The sequence below is a fragment of the Leptodactylus fuscus genome, chromosome 6 (genome assembly GCF_031893055.1).
Source record: "Leptodactylus fuscus isolate aLepFus1 chromosome 6, aLepFus1.hap2, whole genome shotgun sequence".
Lineage (NCBI taxonomy): Eukaryota > Metazoa > Chordata > Amphibia > Anura > Leptodactylidae > Leptodactylus > Leptodactylus fuscus.
Genome location: NC_134270.1, coordinates 24,787,974 through 24,810,115, shown reverse-complemented (window position 1 = coordinate 24,810,115; position 22,142 = coordinate 24,787,974). Strand labels below are relative to the sequence as shown.

General features: G+C 44.8%; 1 protein-coding gene across 1 annotated transcript in view; it reads right to left on the bottom strand.

Moving 5' to 3' along the window:
* The window catches only part of INTS11 (integrator complex subunit 11), a 527,013-nt gene that overhangs the window by 255,605 nt on the left and 249,266 nt on the right, over positions 1-22,142 (bottom strand). The window lies entirely within an intron of this gene.

The following is a 22,142-nucleotide window of genomic DNA, read 5'->3' as shown; positions in this document are numbered from 1 at the left end:
GGAAGAGGAGGCCTGAATGCCCGCCCACCCTACACCGCTCGGTAAGTTTCACATTCTGTTTCAGGCTTTTATTTTAAAACGGGGGGGGGGGGGTAGTTTAACCTAACGTTTACGGTTGGGCTCTATCAGCATGATTTTGCTGACAGAGCCCCTCCTCGCCTGCCGAGCGCTTCCAATAGAAGCGGCTGGCACGCGGGGGGTTAAGCGGCCGCTGGCAAAGTCTGCCTGCCGCCGCTTTCAATAAGATATAATGCGCACCGGACTGCGGCTTATAGTCCGGTGCGCCTTATATATGAACCGAGACGGACTATAAGGCGCTCATGGGCAATGCGGCTTATAGTCCAGTGCGCCTTATAGTCCGTAAAATACGGTATACATAGTAAACTCTATTTAACCCAGCCTTTATGATATGACCTAAAGACAATAGCGATACTAACTATGTATATTCATGAAACCATCAAAAATGGCGATATCTATCAAATAACTATAGGCACCTGTGGAAAGACATTAAAGGGGTTGTGCAGGACTGGAAAACACGGCTACTTCCGTCTTCTCAGGAAGTGACATCATGTTCGCTGGTTACATGGCAATGCCATCTCCATCCCATTGAAATGTATGGGAAGTGGACTCTGGTTACTATGGCCTGTCCTTATACTCTGTTAACATTCCTGGCAAGCTTCAGGTTTTGACTAATAACGTTGTGACTGATGCAATGTAAAGCCTTCAGTCTGTATCCTTCATTCTAGTCAGAGTTTTTCGTAGAATGCTGGTTTTATTCTAAGCAAAAAAAAAGCTTGACAGGGAGCAAATGGAAGGGCGAGTTTGTGTCCAAAACTGATCTGTTCAAAATGTTATCAGACCTGAAGCTTGCCAGAAATGTGAACAGTGCCCAAAGGTAAGTTCAGATGGGGTTTTTTGGACCGGAACCTGAGGCGGAGGCCGCCTTAGGTTCCGGTCCAAAATCCGCGTAGCCGTGACTGAAAGCTAGTGCACTGCATCCAGCCACGCACTCCGCTCCGGATTATGCCCAATGAATGGTCCTAGTCCGGTGGAGGGAGTGTCATCGGGCTGAATCGTGAGGCGAAACAGCTTGAAGAATGAACATCTCGCTTCTTTTCCAGGAGTCGGAACAAGCCATCTCCTGGAAAAAACTCCTATGCAGCTCCCATTGATTTCTATGGGTGCCAGCATATGCGTGTATCACATTGAAAGCAATGGGGAAAAAAGCCTCCCATTGATTTCAATGAGTAGCGCACGTATGCCGGCACCCATAGAAATCAATGGGATCTGTTTTTACGCGCTCATTCTGAACGAATTTTACATTCAGAATGAGCGGGGCGTAACTCCATGTGCAGGCTCCCTTAAAATGTAAATAAAACTAAATAAATTTGGTATCCCCGTAATTGTATCGAAATGTAGAATATCTATAGGCTTACTCCAGGCTTTAAGGTTACAGACTGTTCTTACACAATTTCCCTTTACACATTCCAGCCTGTAAGATTTGCATCAGGAAGATTTGCATATAATTAATTAGTGTATAATGAATGTGATAATTACAGATGTAGCAGAGTCAACCTGAACTTCTGCAATTGGTTAAACTGCGACAGCGAGAGATCTTATCATAGAAAATAATAATAAAAAAAAACACTGAAGATTCATTGGAAAAAAAAATTTCAATGACTAATGGGAGTCAGGAGTGGCTACAAAAGGAAGGGAAATATATAGGAGGTTCTTAGATGTTTCCCTTCTGTTACATCCACTCTTGAAATTCGCTCAAAGAACTGCAGCAAAATCTTCAACAAATAAACACAGCTTTTCTGCAATGTGGGGCGTTAGTCTTCGTTGTTTTTTGTTCTCTTCTGTGATATACGAATATCGTATATATTCATTATTCACAGCTCTGCTGCTGTGCGTAGTGAATAAATCCTCATTAGTTGCTCTGAAGAGTGTAGTGCACTGAGCGGGGCATTATACTATGTGCAGGCACAGAGGGGGCATTATTATATGTAGGCGTACTGAGCGGGGCATTATGTAGGAGTACTTAGCGGGGCATTACACTATGCAGGCACAGAGGGGACATTATCCTATGTAGGGGTACTGAGCGGTGCATTATACTATGTGCAGGTACAGAGGGGGCATTATCCTATGGAGGAGTACTGAGCGGAGCATTATACTATGTGCAGTTACAGAGGGGGCATTGTCTTATGTAGAGGTACTGAGCGGGGCATTATACTAAGTGTAGGCACAGAGGGGGCATTATCCTATGTAGGGGTACTGAGCGGGGCACTATATTATGTGCAGGTACAGAGGGGGCATTATCCTATGTAGGGGTACTGAGCGGGGCACTATATTATGTGCAGGTACAGAGGGGGCATTATCCTATGTAGGGGTACTGAGCGGGGCACTATACTATGTGCAGGTACAGAGGGGGCATTATCTTATGTAGGGGTACTGAGCGGGGCACTATACTATGTGCAGGTACAGAGGGGGCATTATCCTATGTAGGGGTACTGAGCAGGGCATTATACTATGTGTAGGTACAGAGGGGGCATTATCCTATGTAGGGGTACTGAGCAGGGCATTATACTATGTGTAGGTACAGAGGGGGCATTATCCTATGTAGGGGTACTGAGCGGGGCACTATATTATGTGCAGGTACAGTGGGCGCATTATGCTATGTAGGGGTACTGAGCGGGGCATTATGTAGGGGTACTTAGCGGAGCATTACACTATGTGCAGGCACAGAGGGGGCATTGTCTTATGTAGAAGTACTGAGCGGGGCATTATACTATGTGCAGGCACAGAGGGGGCATTATTCTATGTAGGGGTACTGAGCAGGGCATTATACTATATGCAGGTACAGAGGGGGCATTATTCTATGTAGGGGTACTGAGCAGGGCATTATACTATATGCAGGTACAGAGGGGGCATTATTCTATGTAGGGGTACTGAGCAGGGCATTATACTATATGCAGGTACAGAGGGGGCATTATTCTATGTAGGGGTACTGAGCAGGGCATTATACTATATGCAGGTACAGAGGGGGCATTATTCTATGGAGGGGTACTGAGCAGGGCATTATACTATATGCAGGTACAGAGGGGGCATTATTCTATGGAGGGGTACACATTACCTTTATTCTGTGACTTTTTGTTTTGTTTTGTTTTTTGTGGGGCAAGATTTTATCAATGCCATTTTGGGGAATGCATGACATTTTAATTATTCTTTATTAAAAATGTTTGGCAGACCAGCAGCAAAAATGGCTTTTCAGGAGGTGAGGGGGTGCACGCCTCCGCAGAAAACCATCCATGTACCTACACTGAAATTTACACCAGCTCAGGTGTTCGTGACTTCTAACAAAAGCTGCAGAACTTGTTAATGTCGGTTCAGTTCAGACCAGTTACACTGGTGCCATAAATAGGTTATAACGCAGCAACAAACATTTTTGTTCTGTTTTTTTTCAAAAATTTTAATACATTTATAAGGTATCAAAAAACCCAGTTTGTTCAACCAAAAAAACCCTCTTAACTACAATGGTGTATATACGGGGTACAGAGGTAATAACCACTAGGACCCCAAGATGTTTTGCATTGGGGCCACGTTGCTGTCGCAGCAAATATTAACTTGACTTTGCTTTGCTAAGCTGAGACCCCCAGGTTGCAGAAACGCAGCTTTTTTTGTGTTAGATTTTGCTGCAGTTTTTTGAGCCAAAGCCAGAAGTGGTTTGAGCAGAAGTGAGAAGTATAAGAACATCCTATATATTTCCCATTCCCTCTGTAGCCACTTCTGGCCAAGGCTCAAAAAAACACTGCAAAATCTACAACAAATAAAAGCTGCATGGGACCTCAGCCATAAGTGTCAAGTTACATTCTGCTCCATCTGTGCTATGTAATTGTTGATGGCCATACTAGTGCACATGGCGACCAGGACTCAACAAGTATTGAGCTCTTAGTAATATTCAAATAGTGCACTTCCTCTTTCTGTGGTATTTCTGTATATAGATATTATAACTAGTGATGACATCATCGTCAGGTCACAGCCATTACATCACCTCACACTAGGCATGTGTCATAAATGAGGCACTTCCTACTTTTTCCTGTTTCTGTAGAAAATTATAATGAGTATAATTGCAGCTCTGATCTACGTCAGCGGCAGGATATATCTGCTAGGGTTAGGGCTTCATTCACACATGTCCAATTACCACCTGCACCCATACACCCGGCTATATTATGGGCCGATACTGTGCCCATAGTCTGCTATAGGGCAATAGGATAATATTAGTCTGGGGTGTATTGGACCTGCATATTAATCCCATTTAGCTATTATTAAAGGGGTTATCTCATCACATACAATCCCTTTAATTTGCGGAAGACTTTTTTAATTAAGGCAAAGGGCCCATTTAGCGAACTGCAGTGAAAAAGTGCTGCGGAAAAGACTGTGGTGGAAATGCGTTGGGTGTTCCTTCCACGGTATTATAAAGTCCTCTTTATAGCCATAATGCCCCATATATTTTTTATCAGAATACCCCATATTTTCCCTTTATATAAATGACCCCCTCCCTTGTACTATTATAAGACCCTCACCAGCACTTTAAATGAAAAAAATAAAAGTTATACTCGCTGCCCATGAGACCTGCCGGGACTGGGACAAAGTAGCCGGCGCCTCTTCTTCTTGACCATACATAGGACGTCTACGTCTCTGCACAGGAGCTGCAATGCTGTGATGTCATCATGCTCACTTTCCCAGGAAGCGGACATCTTGTGTGAGATCTCGGCATCTTGTAATCTCCCGCTAGCTACACCACTGAGCAGGGGATTACCCTTCATCATGTCCTCCTCTAATTTGGCATCAGGGATGGGTGAACCTTCCAAGATACGTTTAGTTTTGGGCCCAGATTCAAGTTTGGTGACCCCCGTTCATGGCATCATTAGGACAGGCCATGAGAAGAGCCTCCACCTATTATACACTGGGGCCATATTATTTGTTTGGAGGACCAAAAAATTTGCAATATTCGGGTTGGATCTGGCTCAGGGTGAAGCCCACCTGGTTTTGGCATATGGACAGGAAATGATACCTTTACAATGAGGTCACCAGGGAATGACGCCGGATTAGTTTTGCCTCAATTACAAATTACATGTCAATTGGATATACATTCTGCCAATCAACGCTGGCTCTTCTCTTACCTTTAGAAGTCTTCTCCCGGCGCAGCGCTCCCGCGGCGTCTTCCGGCTGGAATTCACTCTGCCTGGGCGTAGAGTCTGCCCAGCCCGACGCCTGAGCAGAGCCGACTGCGCATGCGCAGTCGGCTCTGCCTAAGCCGGATGCCTAGGCAGAGTGAATTCCAGCCGGAAGACGCCGCGGGGACGCTGCACAGAGAAGACTTCTAAAGGTAAGAGAAGAGCCAGCGTTGATTGGCAGAATGTATAGCATTCTGCCAATCAACGCTGGTTCTGCATCGAACCTTAAATTTCGAACAGCTAGTAGTGTTCGATTGAGTACGAGTATTTCGAACACCTACTCGATCGAACACTACTCGCTCATCTCTATTGGTTAGGTCCTCTGCAGGAGAAATGCGGTATTGCATATCAGCTGTCCAAAAAAAAAGAAAGGGGGGCTATTATATATAATAGTTATAATAGGAAGGTTGAGGGGCAGATCTGCTACCTCGGAGGCAGTATGTTGTGCTGCATTGTATGATTTGTCTTGCTATGGGTACTATGGTATATGGTTGCACATGCATATGGTGTACAGCAATGAGGTTTTCATCTGGCACTTTGTGGCAGTATTCCTTTGGTGGTGACGGACTGGTGAGGACAACCTAAGGACTTGCACAGCTCCGAGAGCTGATTTTATTGTAGGTGTTCATTCAAGTCGCACCTTGGTTAACAATTATTATTTCCTTGCGAAATGAGGGTGGAGTTACAAGTCCAGCGTGGTATTCTTAAAGGACATGTCTTATCTATCATCTATGTTGTGTTCTTATGTCACTAGGCTCCTGACCTCTTTTTCATTGTTTCGCTGGCATCTTGTAGTAGATAATCTAAAGCACTTATATTTAGCTGTGGCTGAGCCATGGAAGCGTCATATTGTCACCCTGAAAGATGTGCAGTCCCCGCAGACTTCTCCCTACTCTATGTGTGGCTGCACCAGATTACTGTACTACTAAAGTCATTGCTGCGCCTGAGCCATGGTGAAGAATTAGGTAAGAAATATTAATTGAGATTTATTAATATTGGTGTAAAAATAAGGCAGTGCGGGTGTCAGGGCGAGAATATTATTAGTTGAAGTGGGCGACTACGTCATTACTCACCTTTTTTGTCCAGTGCAACAACTGAGCCCAACCAAGTTCCCCTGACTATTTTACAGTACAGTGACATAGAGCTTTAAGGGCTACTTTTAGGGCCAGCAATGGAACTTGGGCTCAAATTCACCATGTATCACACGGGGTCGGCACAGATGTTCCACCAGACAAACACCACAGCCCCCAAAAAATATCTGAACAGGGAATCACAAAAGCTGCTGTCTGAGGACCTGTGACCACAGGTTCTGTAGTTACATATTTAATACAAGTTTATATTGGCAGTTTGGCCACTAGGTGGCACTATAGTAATGGTAATATACCGTATTTTCCGGACTATAAGCCGCACATAAAAACCTACGATTTCCTCAGAAATCGTAAGTGCGGCTTATAGTCCGGTGCGGCTTATATATGGATGGAAGCGGCGGCAAAGACTGCGTGCCGCTTCCATACATACATAAAAGGCACCGTAAGGGTGCATTCACACTACCGAACGCCGGCGTGTATCACAGCCGTACACGCCGGCGTTACAGCAGGGCTGCCGGACACTTCCTATTCATTTCTATGGGAGCAGGCATGCGAGCGCTCCCCATAGAAATGAATGGACAGACACTTCCCATTCATTTCTATGGGAGCCGGCATGCGAGCGCTCCCTATAGAAATGAATGGAAAAAAGCAGTCCATTCATTTCTATGGGGAGCGCTCGCATGTCGGCTCCCACAGAAATGAATGGGAAGTGTCCGGCAGCCCTGCTGTCACGCCGGCCTGAAACAGAACGTGAAACTTACCCAGCGGTGCAGGGCGGGCGGGCGGGCGGGCATTCAGGCCTCCTCTGCCTCCGATGTTCCGTCCTTCTCCTCCGGCGCTCGCTGATAATGGCCGGGGCGCATGCGCAATATCATAATGCTTCTACTACGGCTACTGCGCATGCGCCCAGGCCATTATCAGCTTGCGAGCGCCGGAGGAGGACGGAACATCGGAGGAAGAGGAGGCCTGAATGCCCGCCCACCCTACACCGCTCGGTAAGTTTCACATTCTGTTTCAGGCTTTTATTTTAAAACGGGGGGGGGGGGGTAGTTTAACCTAACGTTTACGGTTGGGCTCTATCAGCATGATTTTGCTGACAGAGCCCCTCCTCGCCTGCCGAGCGCTTCCAATAGAAGCGGCTGGCACGCGGGGGGTTAAGCGGCCGCTGGCAAAGTCTGCCTGCCGCCGCTTTCAATAAGATATAATGCGCACCGGACTGCGGCTTATAGTCCGGTGCGCCTTATATATGAACCGAGACGGACTATAAGGCGCTCATGGGCAATGCGGCTTATAGTCCAGTGCGCCTTATAGTCCGTAAAATACGGTATACATAGTAAACTCTATTTAACCCAGCCTTTATGATATGACCTAAAGACAATAGCGATACTAACTATGTATATTCATGAAACCATCAAAAATGGCGATATCTATCAAATAACTATAGGCACCTGTGGAAAGACATTAAAGGGGTTGTGCAGGACTGGAAAACACGGCTACTTCCGTCTTCTCAGGAAGTGACATCATGTTCGCTGGTTACATGGCAATGCCATCTCCATCCCATTGAAATGTATGGGAAGTGGACTCTGGTTACTATGGCCTGTCCTTATACTCTGTTAACATTCCTGGCAAGCTTCAGGTTTTGACTAATAACGTTGTGACTGATGCAATGTAAAGCCTTCAGTCTGTATCCTTCATTCTAGTCAGAGTTTTTCGTAGAATGCTGGTTTTATTCTAAGCAAAAAAAAAGCTTGACAGGGAGCAAATGGAAGGGCGAGTTTGTGTCCAAAACTGATCTGTTCAAAATGTTATCAGACCTGAAGCTTGCCAGAAATGTGAACAGTGCCCAAAGGTAAGTTCAGATGGGGTTTTTTGGACCGGAACCTGAGGCGGAGGCCGCCTTAGGTTCCGGTCCAAAATCCGCGTAGCCGTGACTGAAAGCTAGTGCACTGCATCCAGCCACGCACTCCGCTCCGGATTATGCCCAATGAATGGTCCTAGTCCGGTGGAGGGAGTGTCATCGGGCTGAATCGTGAGGCGAAACAGCTTGAAGAATGAACATCTCGCTTCTTTTCCAGGAGTCGGAACAAGCCATCTCCTGGAAAAAACTCCTATGCAGCTCCCATTGATTTCTATGGGTGCCAGCATATGCGTGTATCACATTGAAAGCAATGGGGAAAAAAGCCTCCCATTGATTTCAATGAGTAGCGCACGTATGCCGGCACCCATAGAAATCAATGGGATCTGTTTTTACGCGCTCATTCTGAACGAATTTTACATTCAGAATGAGCGGGGCGTAACTCCATGTGCAGGCTCCCTTAAAATGTAAATAAAACTAAATAAATTTGGTATCCCCGTAATTGTATCGAAATGTAGAATATCTATAGGCTTACTCCAGGCTTTAAGGTTACAGACTGTTCTTACACAATTTCCCTTTACACATTCCAGCCTGTAAGATTTGCATCAGGAAGATTTGCATATAATTAATTAGTGTATAATGAATGTGATAATTACAGATGTAGCAGAGTCAACCTGAACTTCTGCAATTGGTTAAACTGCGACAGCGAGAGATCTTATCATAGAAAATAATAATAAAAAAAAACACTGAAGATTCATTGGAAAAAAAAATTTCAATGACTAATGGGAGTCAGGAGTGGCTACAAAAGGAAGGGAAATATATAGGAGGTTCTTAGATGTTTCCCTTCTGTTACATCCACTCTTGAAATTCGCTCAAAGAACTGCAGCAAAATCTTCAACAAATAAACACAGCTTTTCTGCAATGTGGGGCGTTAGTCTTCGTTGTTTTTTGTTCTCTTCTGTGATATACGAATATCGTATATATTCATTATTCACAGCTCTGCTGCTGTGCGTAGTGAATAAATCCTCATTAGTTGCTCTGAAGAGTGTAGTGCACTGAGCGGGGCATTATACTATGTGCAGGCACAGAGGGGGCATTATTATATGTAGGCGTACTGAGCGGGGCATTATGTAGGAGTACTTAGCGGGGCATTACACTATGCAGGCACAGAGGGGACATTATCCTATGTAGGGGTACTGAGCGGTGCATTATACTATGTGCAGGTACAGAGGGGGCATTATCCTATGGAGGAGTACTGAGCGGAGCATTATACTATGTGCAGTTACAGAGGGGGCATTGTCTTATGTAGAGGTACTGAGCGGGGCATTATACTAAGTGTAGGCACAGAGGGGGCATTATCCTATGTAGGGGTACTGAGCGGGGCACTATATTATGTGCAGGTACAGAGGGGGCATTATCCTATGTAGGGGTACTGAGCGGGGCACTATATTATGTGCAGGTACAGAGGGGGCATTATCCTATGTAGGGGTACTGAGCGGGGCACTATACTATGTGCAGGTACAGAGGGGGCATTATCTTATGTAGGGGTACTGAGCGGGGCACTATACTATGTGCAGGTACAGAGGGGGCATTATCCTATGTAGGGGTACTGAGCAGGGCATTATACTATGTGTAGGTACAGAGGGGGCATTATCCTATGTAGGGGTACTGAGCAGGGCATTATACTATGTGTAGGTACAGAGGGGGCATTATCCTATGTAGGGGTACTGAGCGGGGCACTATATTATGTGCAGGTACAGTGGGCGCATTATGCTATGTAGGGGTACTGAGCGGGGCATTATGTAGGGGTACTTAGCGGAGCATTACACTATGTGCAGGCACAGAGGGGGCATTGTCTTATGTAGAAGTACTGAGCGGGGCATTATACTATGTGCAGGCACAGAGGGGGCATTATTCTATGTAGGGGTACTGAGCAGGGCATTATACTATATGCAGGTACAGAGGGGGCATTATTCTATGTAGGGGTACTGAGCAGGGCATTATACTATATGCAGGTACAGAGGGGGCATTATTCTATGTAGGGGTACTGAGCAGGGCATTATACTATATGCAGGTACAGAGGGGGCATTATTCTATGGAGGGGTACACATTACCTTTATTCTGTGACTTTTTGTTTTGTTTTGTTTTTTGTGGGGCAAGATTTTATCAATGCCATTTTGGGGAATGCATGACATTTTAATTATTCTTTATTAAAAATGTTTGGCAGACCAGCAGCAAAAATGGCTTTTCAGGAGGTGAGGGGGTGCACGCCTCCGCAGAAAACCATCCATGTACCTACACTGAAATTTACACCAGCTCAGGTGTTCGTGACTTCTAACAAAAGCTGCAGAACTTGTTAATGTCGGTTCAGTTCAGACCAGTTACACTGGTGCCATAAATAGGTTATAACGCAGCAACAAACATTTTTGTTCTGTTTTTTTTCAAAAATTTTAATACATTTATAAGGTATCAAAAAACCCAGTTTGTTCAACCAAAAAAACCCTCTTAATTACAATGGTGTATATACGGGGTACAGAGGTAATAACCACTAGGACCCCAAGATGTTTTGCATTGGGGCCACGTTGCTGTCGCAGCAAATATTAACTTGACTTTGCTTTGCTAAGCTGAGACCCCCAGGTTGCAGAAACGCAGCTTTTTTTGTGTTAGATTTTGCTGCAGTTTTTTGAGCCAAAGCCAGAAGTGGTTTGAGCAGAAGTGAGAAGTATAAGAACATCCTATATATTTCCCATTCCCTCTGTAGCCACTTCTGGCCAAGGCTCAAAAAAACACTGCAAAATCTACAACAAATAAAAGCTGCATGGGACCTCAGCCATAAGTGTCAAGTTACATTCTGCTCCATCTGTGCTATGTAATTGTTGATGGCCATACTAGTGCACATGGCGACCAGGACTCAACAAGTATTGAGCTCTTAGTAATATTCAAATAGTGCACTTCCTCTTTCTGTGGTATTTCTGTATATAGATATTATAACTAGTGATGACATCATCGTCAGGTCACAGCCATTACATCACCTCACACTAGGCATGTGTCATAAATGAGGCACTTCCTACTTTTTCCTGTTTCTGTAGAAAATTATAATGAGTATAATTGCAGCTCTGATCTACGTCAGCGGCAGGATATATCTGCTAGGGTTAGGGCTTCATTCACACATGTCCAATTACCACCTGCACCCATACACCCGGCTATATTATGGGCCGATACTGTGCCCATAGTCTGCTATAGGGCAATAGGATAATATTAGTCTGGGGTGTATTGGACCTGCATATTAATCCCATTTAGCTATTATTAAAGGGGTTATCTCATCACATACAATCCCTTTAATTTGCGGAAGACTTTTTTAATTAAGGCAAAGGGCCCATTTAGCGAACTGCAGTGAAAAAGTGCTGCGGAAAAGACTGTGGTGGAAATGCGTTGGGTGTTCCTTCCACGGTATTATAAAGTCCTCTTTATAGCCATAATGCCCCATATATTTTTTATCAGAATACCCCATATTTTCCCTTTATATAAATGACCCCCTCCCTTGTACTATTATAAGACCCTCACCAGCACTTTAAATGAAAAAAATAAAAGTTATACTCGCTGCCCATGAGACCTGCCGGGACTGGGACAAAGTAGCCGGCGCCTCTTCTTCTTGACCATACATAGGACGTCTACGTCTCTGCACAGGAGCTGCAATGCTGTGATGTCATCATGCTCACTTTCCCAGGAAGCGGACATCTTGTGTGAGATCTCGGCATCTTGTAATCTCCCGCTAGCTACACCACTGAGCAGGGGATTACCCTTCATCATGTCCTCCTCTAATTTGGCATCAGGGATGGGTGAACCTTCCAAGATACGTTTAGTTTTGGGCCCAGATTCAAGTTTGGTGACCCCCGTTCATGGCATCATTAGGACAGGCCATGAGAAGAGCCTCCACCTATTATACACTGGGGCCATATTATTTGTTTGGAGGACCAAAAAATTTGCAATATTCGGGTTGGATCTGGCTCAGGGTGAAGCCCACCTGGTTTTGGCATATGGACAGGAAATGATACCTTTACAATGAGGTCACCAGGGAATGACGCCGGATTAGTTTTGCCTCAATTACAAATTACATGTCAATTGGATATACATTCTGCCAATCAACGCTGGCTCTTCTCTTACCTTTAGAAGTCTTCTCCCGGCGCAGCGCTCCCGCGGCGTCTTCCGGCTGGAATTCACTCTGCCTGGGCGTAGAGTCTGCCCAGCCCGACGCCTGAGCAGAGCCGACTGCGCATGCGCAGTCGGCTCTGCCTAAGCCGGATGCCTAGGCAGAGTGAATTCCAGCCGGAAGACGCCGCGGGGACGCTGCACAGAGAAGACTTCTAAAGGTAAGAGAAGAGCCAGCGTTGATTGGCAGAATGTATAGCATTCTGCCAATCAACGCTGGTTCTGCATCGAACCTTAAATTTCGAACAGCTAGTAGTGTTCGATTGAGTACGAGTATTTCGAACACCTACTCGATCGAACACTACTCGCTCATCTCTATTGGTTAGGTCCTCTGCAGGAGAAATGCGGTATTGCATATCAGCTGTCCAAAAAAAAAGAAAGGGGGGCTATTATATATAATAGTTATAATAGGAAGGTTGAGGGGCAGATCTGCTACCTCGGAGGCAGTATGTTGTGCTGCATTGTATGATTTGTCTTGCTATGGGTACTATGGTATATGGTTGCACATGCATATGGTGTACAGCAATGAGGTTTTTATCTGGCACTTTGTGGCAGTATTCCTTTGGTGGTGACGGACTGGTGAGGACAACCTAAGGACTTGCACAGCTCCGAGAGCTGATTTTATTGTAGGTGTTCATTCAAGTCGCACCTTGGTTAACAATTATTATTTCCTTGCGAAATGAGGGTGGAGTTACAAGTCCAGCGTGGTATTCTTAAAGGACATGTCTTATCTATCATCTATGTTGTGTTCTTATGTCACTAGGCTCCTGACCTCTTTTTCATTGTTTCGCTGGCATCTTGTAGTAGATAATCTAAAGCACTTATATTTAGCTGTGGCTGAGCCATGGAAGCGTCATATTGTCACCCTGAAAGATGTGCAGTCCCCGCAGACTTCTCCCTACTCTATGTGTGGCTGCACCAGATTACTGTACTACTAAAGTCATTGCTGCGCCTGAGCCATGGTGAAGAATTAGGTAAGAAATATTAATTGAGATTTATTAATATTGGTGTAAAAATAAGGCAGTGCGGGTGTCAGGGCGAGAATATTATTAGTTGAAGTGGGCGACTACGTCATTACTCACCTTTTTTGTCCAGTGCAACAACTGAGCCCAACCAAGTTCCCCTGACTATTTTACAGTACAGTGACATAGAGCTTTAAGGGCTACTTTTAGGGCCAGCAATGGAACTTGGGCTCAAATTCACCATGTATCACACGGGGTCGGCACAGATGTTCCACCAGACAAACACCACAGCCCCCAAAAAATATCTGAACAGGGAATCACAAAAGCTGCTGTCTGAGGACCTGTGACCACAGGTTCTGTAGTTACATATTTAATACAAGTTTATATTGGCAGTTTGGCCACTAGGTGGCACTATAGTAATGGTAATATATACATAGTAAACTCTATTTAACCCAGCCTTTATGATATGACCTAAAGACAATAGCGATACTAACTATGTATATTCATGAAACCATCAAAAATGGCGATATCTATCAAATAACTATAGGCACCTGTGGAAAGACATTAAAGGGGTTGTGCAGGACTGGAAAACACGGCTACTTCCGTCTTCTCAGGAAGTGACATCATGTTCGCTGGTTACATGGCAATGCCATCTCCATCCCATTGAAATGTATGGGAAGTGGACTCTGGTTACTATGGCCTGTCCTTATACTCTGTTAACATTCCTGGCAAGCTTCAGGTTTTGACTAATAACGTTGTGACTGATGCAATGTAAAGCCTTCAGTCTGTATCCTTCATTCTAGTCAGAGTTTTTCATAGAATGCTGGTTTTATTCTAAGCAAAAAAAAAGCTTGACAGGGAGCAAATGGAAGGGCGAGTTTGTGTCCAAAACTGATCTGTTCAAAATGTTATCAGACCTGAAGCTTGCCAGAAATGTGAACAGTGCCCAAAGGTAAGTTCAGATGGGGTTTTTTGGACCGGAACCTGAGGCGGAGGCCGCCTTAGGTTCCGGTCCAAAATCCGCGTAGCCGTGACTGAAAGCTAGTGCACTGCATCCAGCCACGCACTCCGCTCCGGATTATGCCCAATGAATGGTCCTAGTCCGGTGGAGGGAGTGTCATCGGGCTGAATCGTGAGGCGAAACAGCTTGAAGAATGAACATCTCGCTTCTTTTCCAGGAGTCGGAACAAGCCATCTCCTGGAAAAAACTCCTATGCAGCTCCCATTGATTTCTATGGGTGCCAGCATATGCGTGTATCACATTGAAAGCAATGGGGAAAAAAGCCTCCCATTGATTTCAATGAGTAGCGCACGTATGCCGGCACCCATAGAAATCAATGGGATCTGTTTTTACGCGCTCATTCTGAACGAATTTTACATTCAGAATGAGCGGGGCGTAACTCCATGTGCAGGCTCCCTTAACCCCTTAGCGACCCTTGACGTAACTGTACGTCATGGGTCGCATGGGGATGTATGGAGCGAGCTCACACGCTGAGCTCGCTCCATACACGGCAGATGCCGGCTGTATAATACAGCCAGGACCTGCCACTAACAGCAGCGGTCGGTGCCCGAGCCGATCGCTGCTGTTAACCCTTTACACACTGTGGTCAAACGTGACCGCAGTGTGTAAACGGCGGCATGGGCGCCGCCATGTTTCGCCGATCGCCGCCCTCCTGAACATCACAAGAGGGCGGTGATCGGTTGCTATGACAGCCAGAAGCCTATTGAAGGCTTCCAGGCTTGTCTCTGCCCGAGATCTATTAGACGATGCCAGAGGCCAGAGGCATCGTCTAATAGAAGTGCTGCGATTCTGCTATTCACTGCAATACTGTAGTATTGCAGTGAATAGTATGAGCGATCAGACTCCCTAGGTTTCAAGGTGCCTAAGGGGTCTGATCATAAATGTAACAGAAGAAAAAAAAAAGTTTTTAAAAGTATTAAAAAAATAAAAAAAATATAAAAGTTCAAATCACCCCCCTTTCCCTAGATTAGCTATAAAAGTAATTAAAGAACATTAAACATAAACATATTAGGTATCCCTGCGCTCCAAAATGCCTGAACTATTAGAATATTAAAACATTTATCCCGTACTGCGAACGGCGTAGCGGCAAAAAAAATAAAAACAGCCAAAAAGCGTTTTTTTCAACACTTTGCCTCCTATAAAAAATTGAATAAAAAGTGATCAAACCATCGGATCTTTCCCCAAATGGTATCAATAGAAACGTCATCTTGTCCCGCATAAAAAGACACCACAACCAGCTTCATACATGGAAATATGAAAAAGTTACAGGTGTTAGAACATGATGACACAATTTTTTTTTTCTATTTTGCAAAGTTTATCATTTTTTTAAAAGTATCAAAAAATTTCAAATACTATATAAATTTGGTATCACCGCGTTTGTACTGACACGTAGAACACAGGTAACATGTCATTTGTACCAAACAGTGAATGCTGTAAAAATTAAACCCATAAGAAAATGGCGCAAATGCATTTTTTCTCCAATTGCGCCTCATTCTGAATTTTTTTCCAGCTTCCCAGTACATTGCACAGCATATTGAATGGTGCCATTACAAAGTACAATTTGTCCCGCAAACAATAAGCTATCATGTGACTCTGTGAACTGAAAAATGAAAAAGTTATGGCTCTTGAAATGTGAGGAGGGAAAAACGAAAATGCGAAACCAAAAAATGGCCTGGTCCTTAAGGGGTTAAAATGTAAATAAAACTAAATAAATTTGGTATCCCCGTAATTGTATCGAAATGTAGAATATCTATAGGCTTACTCCAGGCTTTAAGGTTACAGACTGTTCTTACACAATTTCCCTTTACACATTCCAGCCTGTAAGATTTGCATCAGGAAGATTTGCATATAATTAATTAGTGTATAATGAATGTGATAATTACAGATGTAGCAGAGTCAACCTGAACTTCTGCAATTGGTTAAACTGCGACAGCGAGAGATCTTATCATAGAAAATAATAATAAAAAAAAACACTGAAGATTCATTGGAAAAAAAAATTTCAATGACTAATGGGAGTCAGGAGTGGCTACAAAAGGAAGGGAAATATATAGGAGGTTCTTAGATGTTTCCCTTCTGTTACATCCACTCTTGAAATTCGCTCAAAGAACTGCAGCAAAATCTTCAACAAATAAACACAGCTTTTCTGCAATGTGGGGCGTTAGTCTTCGTTGGTTTTTGTTCTCTTCTGTGATGGCACAGAGGGGGCATTATTATATGTAGGCGTACTGAGCGGGGCATTATGTAGGGGTACTTAGCGGGGCATTACACTATGCAGGCACAGAGGGGGCATTGTCCTATGTAGGGGTACTGAGCGGGGCATTATACTATGTGCAGGTACAGAGGGGACATTATCCTATGTAGGGGTACTGAGCGGGGCACTATATTATGTGCAGGTACAGAGGGGGCATTATACTATGTGCAGGTACAGAGGGGGCATTATGGAGGAGTACTGAGCGGAGCATTATACTATGTGCAGTTACAGAGGGGGCATTGTCTTATGTAGAGGTACTGAGCAGGGCATTATACTAAGTGTAGGCACAGAGGGGGCATTATCCTATGTAGGGGTACTGAGCGGGGCACTATATTATGTGCAGGTACAGAGGGGGCATTATCCTATGTAGGGGTACTGAGCGGGGCACTATACTATGTGCAGGTACAGAGGGGGCATTATGGAGGAGTACTGAGCGGAGCATTATACTATGTGCAGTTACAGAGGGGGCATTATGGAGGAGTACTGAGCGGAGCATTATACTATGTGCAGTTACAGAGGGGGCATTGTCTTATGTAGAGGTACTGAGCAGGGCATTATACTAAGTGTAGGCACAGAGGGGGCATTATCCTATGTAGGGGTACTGAGCGGGGCACTATATTATGTGCAGGTACAGAGGGGGCATTATCCTATGTAGGGGTACTGAGCGGGGCACTATATTATGTGCAGGTACAGAGGGGGCATTATCCTATGTAGGGGTACTGAGCGGGGCACTATACTATGTGCAGGTACAGAGGGGGCATTATCTTATGTAGGGGTACTGAGCGGGTCACTATACTATGTGCAGGTACAGAGGGGGCATTATCCTATGTAGGGGTACTGAGCAGGGCATTATACTATGTGTAGGTACAGAGGGGGCATTATCCTATGTAGGGGTACTGAGCAGGGCATTATACTATGTGTAGGTACAGAGGGGGCATTATCCTATGTAGGGGTACTGAGCGGGGCACTATATTATGTGCAGGTACAGTGGGCGCATTATGCTATGTAGGGGTACTGAGCGGGGCATTATGTAGGGGTACTTAGCGGAGCATTACACTATGTGCAGGCACAGAGGGGGCATTGTCTTATGTAGAAGTACTGAGCGGGGCATTATACTATGTGCAGGCACAGAGGGGGCATTATTCTATGTAGGGGTACTGAGCAGGGCATTATACTATATGCAGGTACAGAGGGGGCATTATTCTATGTAGGGGTACTGAGCAGGGCATTATACTATATGCAGGTACAGAGGGGGCATTATCCTATGTAGGGGTACTGAGCGGGGCACTATATTATGTGCAGGTACAGTGGGCGCATTATGCTATGTAGGGGTACTGAGCGGGGCATTATCCTATGGAGGGGTACACATTACCTTTATTCTGTGACGTTTTGTTTTGTTTTTTGTGGGGCAAGATTTTATCAATGCCATTTTGGGGAATGCATGACATTTTAATTATTCTTTATTAAAAATGTTTGGCAGACCAGCAGCAAAAATGGCTTTTCAGGAGGTGAGGGGGTGCACGCCTCCGCAGAAAACCATCCATGTACCTACACTGAAATTTACACCAGCTCAGGTGTTCGTGACTTCTAACAAAAGCTGCAGAACTTGTTAATGTCGGTTCAGTTCAGACCAGTTACACTGGTGCCATAAATAGGTTATAACGCAGCAACAAACATTTTTGTTCTGTTTTTTTTCAAAAATTTTAATACATTTATAAGGTATCAAAAAACCCAGTTTGTTCAACCAAAAAAACCCTCTTAACTACAATGGTGTATATACGGGGTACAGAGGTAATAACCACTAGGACCCCAAGATGTTTTGCATTGGGGCCACGTTGCTGTCGCAGCAAATATTAACTTGACTTTGCTTTGCTAAGCTGAGACCCCCAGGTTGCAGAAACGCAGCTTTTTTTGTGTTAGATTTTGCTGCAGTTTTTTGAGCCAAAGCCAGAAGTGGTTTGAGCAGAAGTGAGAAGTATAAGAACATCCTATATATTTCCCATTCCCTCTGTAGCCACTTCTGGCCAAGGCTCAAAAAAACACTGCAAAATCTACAACAAATAAAAGCTGCATGGGACCTCAGCCATAAGTGTCAAGTTACATTCTGCTCCATCTGTGCTATGTAATTGTTGATGGCCATACTAGTGCACATGGCGACCAGGACTCAACAAGTATTGAGCTCTTAGTAATATTCAAATAGTGCACTTCCTCTTTCTGTGGTATTTCTGTATATAGATATTATAACTAGTGATGACATCATCGTCAGGTCACAGCCATTACATCACCTCACACTAGGCATGTGTCATAAATGAGGCACTTCCTACTTTTTCCTGTTTCTGTAGAAAATTATAATGAGTATAATTGCAGCTCTGATCTACGTCAGCGGCAGGATATATCTGCTAGGGTTAGGGCTTCATTCACACATGTCCAATTACCACCTGCACCCATACACCCGGCTATATTATGGGCCGATACTGTGCCCATAGTCTGCTATAGGGCAATAGGATAATATTAGTCTGGGGTGTATTGGACCTGCATATTAATCCCATTTAGCTATTATTAAAGGGGTTATCTCATCACATACAATCCCTTTAATTTGCGGAAGACTTTTTTAATTAAGGCAAAGGGCCCATTTAGCGAACTGCAGTGAAAAAGTGCTGCGGAAAAGACTGTGGTGGAAATGCGTTGGGTGTTCCTTCCACGGTATTATAAAGTCCTCTTTATAGCCATAATGCCCCATATATTTTTTATCATAATACCCCATATTTTCCAAGACCCTCACCAGCACTTTAAAAGAAAAAAATAAAAGTTATACTCGCTGCCCATGAGACCTGCCGGGACTGGGACAAAGTAGCCGGCGCCTCTTCTTCTTGACCATACATAGGACGTCTACGTCTCTGCACAGGAGCTGCAATGCTGTGATGTCATCATGCTCACTTTCCCAGGAAGCGGACATCTTGTGTGAGATCTCGGCATCTTGTAATCTCCCGCTAGCTACACCACTGAGCAGGGGATTACCCTTCATCATGTCCTCCTCTAATTTGGCATCAGGGATGGGTGAACCTTCCAAGATGCGTTTAGTTTTGGGCCCAGATTCAAGTTTGGTGACCCCCGTTCATGGCATCATTAGGACAGGCCATGAGAAGAGCCTCCACCTATTATACACTGGGGCCATATTATTTGTTTGGAGGACCAAAAAATTTGCAATATTCGGGTTGGATCTGGCTCAGGGTGAAGCCCACCTGGTTTTGGCATATGGACAGGAAATGATACCTTTACAATGAGGTCACCAGGGAATGACGCCGGATTAGTTTTGCCTCAATTACAAATTACATGTCAAGGAGTCTATTAGGATTGCACAACAGAGAAATGAGTGACACGTAATAGTACTAGACATTTCTTAGTTCTTCCAAAGTGACAATAGGACAAAGGTAGCCATGTAGAAAGGCCATTTTCGTATTATTTCGTAGAGGATATCCTGTATTCAGGAACGCTGTGTCTTCTCAGGAGTAGAAAGTGTCTACTAAGAGCATCTCTATTCCTGGAGGACCCGTCCTGTCCTGCTCTACAGAGAAGGCCATTGAATTGAATGGGCATGGTGTAATGCTCAATGTATCCATCGGTGGTGCTGTATGGATATTGTACACTTAGTGCCAGGTTGTCCCACAGATAATAGGAGACACTTTATGATCAGTTTACTGTCAATAAATTCTTCTAACATTGTCTAAAGTGGAGAAGGCCTATAAAGCGGTGATTTTTCATGGCCTAACCTTAGGATAGGACATAAATATCTGATCCATGGGGGCCAACAGTCAGGGCCAGCACAGATCAGCTGTTTGGGGCTGCTTCCGATCCCCGTACTGTTCCCTGCGTGGAGATGCATGTCCTATATAGTGCAGGGGTGAACCTGCCCCTTTCGCTGCCCGAGGCGAACAACAGAAAGCCGCCCCCCCCCCCCCGGGAGGAGGGGGCGGAGTGTAGGGGGCATGGTGAAGCGAAAGGGGCGGGGCTTAACGGCGTTCGCAGGCACGGAGAAGACCTGCTCTCTGCCTGAGCGTGAGGGGAGGCCGCTGTTGCAGCGCTACTCCAGTGGCCTCCCCAATCCACCACTCGGTACTAAGCCAGTCCAGGACAGCTTGTCCTGGACTGGCTTAGGTAAGCAAAAATGCCGCCCTCCCTGGGGCCCTGGCATAGCGCCGCCTGAAGTGGTCGCTTCAGGTCGCGCCATGGGAGGTGCAGCGCTGGTATAGTGGGCAGGCTCCAGCACTGCAGCTCTGCTCCCATTGATACAAATACTGAGCACAGTATTGGTTCTAAAGATGGACGAACCCTTGAAGATTCATTTTGCTCCATGTTCAGCTGAAGCGACCACCGGTTTGGTTAAAACTTTTTGGGATAGAGCCAGAAGGGAAATTATGACGTGATGCTCAACGTTCCCATAGCTCCACTAAGGCTAATGTCAGGCCTCAATTGTAACCCTGGACACATGACGTCACAGTAGAGCGCCAGCGGCGGCATCCACCCGGAGGAGGAAGACACAAAATACCTAGGCCTCCAGCTATTATACTCTGACGACACCCCAAGTATATAATAATAATCCAGCGGTGCCCATTGTAGTTCATCCAAGACAAATTCCAAATTGTTCGGTTTTATAAAAAACCAAACAATTTGGAACATTCAGGTTGGACCCGGCTCGGTAGAAGACAATTCACCAATCTCCAATTGGTGCCCAGCCACTATACAAGGAGTGGAGCCAACTGCTCCTGGTTCCTTGCACGGAACAGCACAGGGACCAGGCTAAGGCCCCTTATACATGACCATGGGCCAGTTCAGTGGTCTATCCAGGATTATCTCAGATAGCACACTGACCCATTCATTTCTGTCGGGCCATGGACGTGACCGTGCAGGACAACAGTCCGGGTGGCAAAACTCAGGACAGGTCTTATTACTGGTAGAGCACATGGGATTGTATCTTTGCAGGTCATAGAAGATAAGTATATATATATGGTAGTGCTGAGCTATCAATCTATAATAATAGAACTCCAATTACAATACATGTATGACATCATAGATTTCCATGCATGCAGATCAGGTGCATATTCACACAAGCACCTTCTGGCACTTCCTCCAATGGATGAGAACACTCTCCACCCTTTATAAAGAGCTCACAGCCGTCTAGTGTGACAGTCCTGACATAGCAGCTCTGCAGGTGCACGGCCGGGGTAAGAGGGAGTATTGGAGGCAAGAAACAAATATTACCAATGTCTTATGACTAAAACTCGTTTTTTTATTATTGATTTTTTTGTATTAATCCCATTGGTTAATAACATGTATAGATAGGATTATTTTTGCACAGATTTACTTTTTTTTTCAATTGTTTAAGAAATATCAGATTAATAGCAGATGTAATATTCTATATGTATTTATCATTTATATTCTATTGCTTTATTATCTTCTTAGTTCACTTTTCTGCTATTGTATCTCCTATCTATGATTACATGTCTGTAGGACTGAGATCT